This window comes from Zophobas morio, unplaced genomic scaffold, assembly GCF_036711695.1.
Source record: "Zophobas morio isolate AGI-343-1 ecotype UQ-CSIRO unplaced genomic scaffold, CSIRO_AGI_Zmor_V1 ptg000008l, whole genome shotgun sequence".
NCBI lineage: Eukaryota > Metazoa > Arthropoda > Insecta > Coleoptera > Tenebrionidae > Zophobas > Zophobas morio.
This window is the reverse complement of record NW_026972113.1, coordinates 6147468-6154182: the sequence shown is the minus strand read 5'-3', so window position 1 is coordinate 6154182 and position 6715 is coordinate 6147468. Positions and strand designations below refer to the sequence as shown.

The window sequence follows — 6715 nt, the reverse complement described above, 5'->3', positions numbered from 1 at the left end:
AATGCTCTGAAATCTTGCAGATGTTTTAAAGTCATAAAGAGCATAATAAATGTTTAGTCTAAATATATTTGCTTATTCCCTCCAAAAACTTGATGAGGTCAGTTCGAAAGTTTGCCGAATAAATCATATCTAAAATGTACAAAATATGATGAGTCTGTACTTGTCATTTATCCCTCCATTCATATTTTTTGGATTTGCATATACAGAGTGACTCAAAAAAATTAATGAATGCGTAAATATATTTTATTGATTTAATCAGGAACTACAAAACCGAATGCTTTGAAATCTTGCAGATGTTTTAAGGTTATAAAGAGCATAATAAATTTTTAGTCAAAATATATTTGGTTATCTTCTACAAAAAACTGATGACGTCAGCTCAAAAGTTTGCCGAATAAATCGTATCTAAAATGTACAAAATATGATGAGTCTGTACTTGTGATTTATCATTCCATTAATATTTTTGGATTTGCATATGCAGGGTGACTCAAAAAAATTAATGAATGCGTGAATTTATTTTATCGATTTAATCAGGAATTACAAAACCGAATGCTTTGAAATCTTGGGAATATTTTAAAGTTATTATAAGCTTGGTAAACTTTTGTTCAAAATGTATTTGTTCATCCCTCCTAAAAAAATTGATGACGTCACCCTTAAATTTTGCTGAATAAATCCTATCTAAAATGCAAAAAATATGATGAGTTTGTAGTTGTGATTTATCATTCCATTCATATTTTTTAGATTTTCTTAAGAAGTGGTTCAAAAAAATTAATGAAGTCAATTTATTTTATTGATTAAATTAAAGGCAACACTTATTATTAGTATTACACCCCAACCAACCCAATTTGGTAGACACAAAATTTGTTAAAGGAAAAACTCGGTTGAAACATAAGGGTAGCACGCTTATTTACATCGACTTCAACATTACAGACCTGCATTTGTTTTATGCGCTCACTTGGTTCCGCGAATGTGGAATAGACATGTTTATAATCAACCAATTGTGAATTTCACCGTCAAGAATTAAAATAAAACCCAATGTTTTATATAATAAGCGGAAGTCGAAGCAATAAAACCGATGGTCGTTTTGTTTACAGTTTCTCTGTTTGACTCTCACGTATGCTGTTACGCTTGTCATCTTAAATTAAGAATGTTTATACATAAACGATTTTCAGTTGCCCCTCATATTACTAGACAGCGGATTTCTGTCGGGCTACGTCACGATTATAGGGGGGGACGTGCTGGATCGCCGGGTGATAGATAATCACTGAATTTAATCGGTACTAATTCCATAAATATAATTAACGATTTATTAATCAAACGGCTAAGTAAATGAGAACGGGAATTAACAGCAGAGTGCAACGAAACAGCGTTATTCTAATCTCAAATAAACGAAGTGCAGTCTGCAACCGCAATGAATTCGCATCCCGTACGAGCCGTACCGAGTTTGGCCTTGCCTAGCCCGACAGAAATCCGCTCTCTAGATATTACACACCGGCGCCGTATACGTGAGTAAATTGTTTCGTTATTTTATTGATTATAAGAAATCAATATTCAAAACGACCCAATTCATTTTCCCGAAAATTTGGGAATACAATAATTTTATTCTTAGTATTACACTACATCTATCCCAACTGATATACGTGTCCTTGCAAAAATGTTGATGACGTCATCACAATTTTTTTTTAAATTCCCACTACAAAAATGTAATGAGAAAAAAAAAACACAATAGGCATGCAGTCGTCAAGTTTCCGACAGCGAGGGAAGTACTGTCTAAACTCTTTAGACCAATTTTTTTTTCTTAATATACATTGTGGTGACCGAATTTAAATCAAACTTTTCGCGCTGAAATTAATTGACAGCGGCGCGAAATCGCATTTGAATAATTTGAATTTGAAAAAAAAGGTTCAATCACGAAAAGGAACTCCTTAAACATAGGCAACCAAATATGCATGGATGGTCTAATGCACGTAGCGCTTAGGAGTTAGTTGCATGATCTTTGGGTTAGATGGCAGCACGTAGCGCTAGGGTAATTTCAGTTAGAGGGTTGGTAGAAAAGCGGCAGGGCGGTAGAATGGGTCATTCTGGTGTGTTTCGTGTAAGTGTAACCACGTGGTAAGAGCTAGGTTTAAATTAGTTGGTTTGGTAGTTAATAAAACGGGAGGAAGCCTTTGTTTAACGACGATCAAACGTATTTTTCATACTGATACAGTTGTCCCCAACCCGCGCGGTAAATTCTTGCGCCCTTTTAATCGAAAATTGCAGACTTCCGGTCGGACGCGAACACGTGTTGTGAATCTGTTCTTTGTTTGAAAATTCACCAATCAAGCTACTTTTTCTTAATACTCAGCTAGAGCAAACACAATTTAACAATTAGGATTATTTAAATTAACCATTTGCTAGAAGTTTTCATGAAATTCACTTAGTCAGGAAAAACACCTTATGTTTAATTACGAATAGGTCTCTGGATGCATATACGTAAGTGTTACATTATAACACTTCTAAATTCTTCACACAAGATTGCTAATAAGGTAGTTCATTTACGGCAGTTAAACAAGTTCATTATACTGCGGACTGGCGGGGGGGTTATGATATTTTCTCCCCTCAGGTGGTTATCATCATTATCACGATTAATTCATCGGGGCATGTTTCGCAACGCCAGATTGATTAATTAATTAAGGCATGCCCCCAACGCTACAGAAAATTTACGTTACCGAGACGCTTTTTCCTCGCAACGATTTTGGATACATCACCGAGACGCTTTTTCCCTCGGAGCGATGATTGGATATTTTTGTATTTGTTTATTATGTGTTTTGTTGGGGTAACCAGTTCGTAGTATTTTAACTTCTCAAAGTAAATTATTTTTGAAGTAACCAATCATTTAGATCATGATATTATTTGGCATAATGTAAACTCTTTGCTTGAACCGTTGATAAAGTGTGGCAAATATTAATCTCCTGTAAATTATGTTAACACTGCAATTTTTCACATCATACTATATTTCTTAATCTCACAATCTTAACCTCAGTAATTTTATTTGTTGTATAAATTTAATTGAACGTAAATTTCATGTTCTACAGTTCTAACCTCACATAACATTTCTATTTGTACAAGTTTATTTCACACCAGATCTTTCGTCTCATGAATCCTTGCTAAGTTTTGTTTTGTAAATACTTTGTTGATGAATGTTTTCTATCATATAAATTATTTGATGTCCAACTTTAATCCCACATAAGAATTATTTGTTGTTTAAGATTTCACAAGATTGTATGGCGAATTTAAATGTTGTTTATTGCTCTTTGAAACTTTAACACTTGTTCAGTTGTTGTTAACATCAGAGTTATAAGAGATTGAATGTTTTAAAATGGAATTGAGGTTAAATGACACAGAAAACGTGGCAGAAGCGAGGTTTGGTTCCTAGTCGAGCTGGCGAGATTTATCGCGCCACCTGTACAAGTCCACAGGTTTGGATAGATTCAGGGGCGGCCGCCGATGTTGTAAATTTCTAGGCTCCTGTACATAGCCTAGATCTCTTGCGGGTTGGACGACCGTAATGGCCTAGTTCCGCAGGGCAAAGTTCGTCATGGGATATGCGTGTGGGGTAGGCTTTGCGATAGATAGAATCACCGTCGCGGGGGGAGAACAGTTCCAGACCGGTAGCTCAGACTCCGCTTATGCCACAACGCTCCAGGGGTACTTTTCTTGTGCTCCTGTTAACTGCCGTAACAAAAAAAAAAGGAAAAGGAGATCGGCCGCCACACGCCTGTAATAACTTGTGTACTTGCATCCAGTTACTTGATTCAGCTTTTGCTTTGTTTTATTAAATTTATAAATATTTACATTGATTCCGAACAGATGTACAGAATTTCCGTTTGTTCGTTTTTCGTGTGTGTATGTCTGTCAATTCGCGAGTGTTTTTCTTTCACATATCTTAAGGTGTTTGAAATGTAATAAAATGTCGTCCGGGAATAAAACCAAGGGGGTTTTTGCGCTGAGGGGTAAATCTTCGCAGCGTATTTCCCCCTGTGAGGGTGGTGCCGTTTCCCCCCCTCCAAAACAATTTCTGTTAATTATTTCTTGCGCTCTCGACAGTGTATGCACTTGTATGAAAGAACTTCTTCCCGCCATTTTTCAAAACAAAAAAAAAACACACAACGTAGGTTCTCATTTGTTAGACGATCACAGCCAAGGCCAGACTTTGAATTTTTAAATTTTTCGCGGGCCTTTCAAACTGTTTCAAGGTCAAATTTTAAGGCGGGAAGTTTGGGTTATCACAACATAGCCATCTTTTCAAAACAAGAAACTTAGAACATGGTTAAAATGGTACATTTTTGCAAGGAAATATGGATTTTGCAACTATAGGGCGGAGCCTAATTGCAAAAATCGATATTTCCTTATACAAATTTTCCGTTTTCATGTTTTAAGTTTCTTGTTGTGAAAAGAAGTCTACACTTATTAAGAAAAAAAAAGGGCAAAATGTAGCCCCACCCACCCGCCATGTCTCAATTGTTATGATTTTTTTTATTCGTCGTGAGCCAAGGGGGCGGAGCTTAACTGCAAAATCCTTATTTCTCCACGAGAAATTAGAAAAACATCTTTTTGTGTATCGTGTTGTGCAAAGAATACTATGTATATTAAGACACACATTTTGGCCTTTTTTTCTTAATATGTGTAGATTTATTTCGACGACAAGAAACTTAAAACATGTCTAAAATGGTAAATTTTTGTAGTAATCAACTTAAATCATCCACATTTCAGCTCTAAAAGCAACGTCAACAGCAAGTTTATAAATCCTACTTAAACTGTCAATTTTGGACTTGGGAAACTGGGACTTTAGACCATATAATAATTGTTACATGATCTAAGACTGGGACACAGAAATGGAATGACGTGGCTTGTATATTTGGTTGCATAATTTAATTTTAAAAATAATAATGATAATATAAATATGAATTGTCCATACTTATGCGGACCGCGTCCCTTTGAAATTTACGCCCTCATTGCGGGCGTTATGCCACTTTACGTTCAACTATAAAATAAATTTCCTGTTATCAGTCCCTGGTTATCAGTGTCCTTAAACTGTTACGTCAACAGCATGTTTATAAATCCCACTTAAACCGTTCAGGATCTTTTTAGACAAAAGTGGACTATGAAATTTTTCCTCACGTTGGATAAACTGATTCGTTGCCAAAAAGATAAATTTCATTTTTCAGTAGGGATCTTTGCATATATTAAATTGGTTGCCAACCAAACTAGATTTACATGTCTAAAAACATCCTGAATCGAATTGTTGCGTCTTTCGATTTCGGAGTTACAACCCCCTAAACCCAAAAAACAGTTTTCGAATCCGGAAAATGCGCATTTTCGGGTGAAATGGAAGGAGTATCGAAAAGCTAATCCCAGAAATGAGTTCTACAATGCCAAAATTTCAGATCGATGTGAAAATTTTCGTTTTTTCAAGACATTTCCATATCGTCAAATTTTCCGATACGATTATTTCTGACACTGGAACTTTCAATCTCTACTAATTCAAATTTCCTGAATCAAAATTGAGACTCAAAAAACCTTTTCCTGGATTTTTTAAAATTTTGCAAAAACAACTTGCTTGATGTCAACAGACAGTGGTTATTGGTTATCCAAAAAGAATAACCTGGTTAATACGACCTTAGAATGAGGAACTTCTAATTCCTTTTAACAACTTTAAGTATTTCGCATAAAAGAATGCAAAATACAGAACAACTTGTAAAGTTAAATGCAGTTCTAGTTTATCGTTTGAATATTCACAGATAAAGTAAGTACTGTGTCATTTTGAAGAATCTTTTTATTTGGTTTTATTAAGTCAATAGTCTCCGATTACCTTAAAACTTTAAAATTCGACGTTTTAATTAATTTCGCATCATAAATCGCGGACTTTTAGAATGCTTTTGAGAATTTTTCTAACAAGGTCGTGTTTTTAAGTTATGCTAGCACAAAAAAGCTACATGAATTTTTAATGATCCATAAAATTTAAAATGAATTAACATGACCACAACGACCGTATATAAAGATGTGTGTCGATGGTATACTTATTACTGTCATTGTTGCTACATGGTTGTAAAAATGAAGTTCACTGTTTGTGTTGCTGCTTTTGCAATAATAGCCATTGTGTTGGTACGTATTTTTTTAAACCTAATTTAAAAATTAAGGGTAACGAATTTTGTAGCATCAGTTAGAAACTAAGTAACAAATTTGCAAAAACATGACCACAACGAAAACAAATTAGACGTCTACTACTGATTTGTCTTTTAAATTTAGGGAAAATCAAATTGACACTTATAAATGTTTATTCTTTCCATTTTCAGGTTTCTGCAGTTACAGGTTCCCCAACATGGCTTATTGGCGATGTTGGTAATAAAGGAAAATAACGTCAAACGGGCAACAAATTCCCAAAATGTACATCAGTATAAAATAAAATTTATGTACATCTATGATTTTTTTTTATTATTGGAGAAAATCCAGTTGAAACTTCCAAACAGTGTACCTACTTTAGACGGGAAAATTAATTTATTTTGAATGAGTGAGAGTGCGACGATAGCACCATCACTTCTTCTGCGCATGTCACTCAACAAGCGTTAACCACAGACCAATTTTATATTTTTGTTTTATTTTCTTTACGACTCTTCTTTTCGAATTGTTTGGATGCTTTCTGATTGTCTCTTTCGAATTTTTCGGATTCTTTCAA

The 6715-nt window shown here is 34.7% G+C and overlaps 1 long non-coding RNA gene across 1 annotated transcript; it reads left to right on the top strand.

Moving 5' to 3' along the window:
• Positions 1-2041: 2041 nt before the first annotated feature.
• Positions 2042-6461, top strand: LOC135125158 (uncharacterized). Its single transcript, XR_010279860.1, has 2 exons — positions 2042-2092; positions 6336-6461. It is a non-coding gene; the product is annotated as an uncharacterized LOC135125158 (long non-coding RNA).
• Positions 6462-6715: the final 254 nt, after the last annotated feature.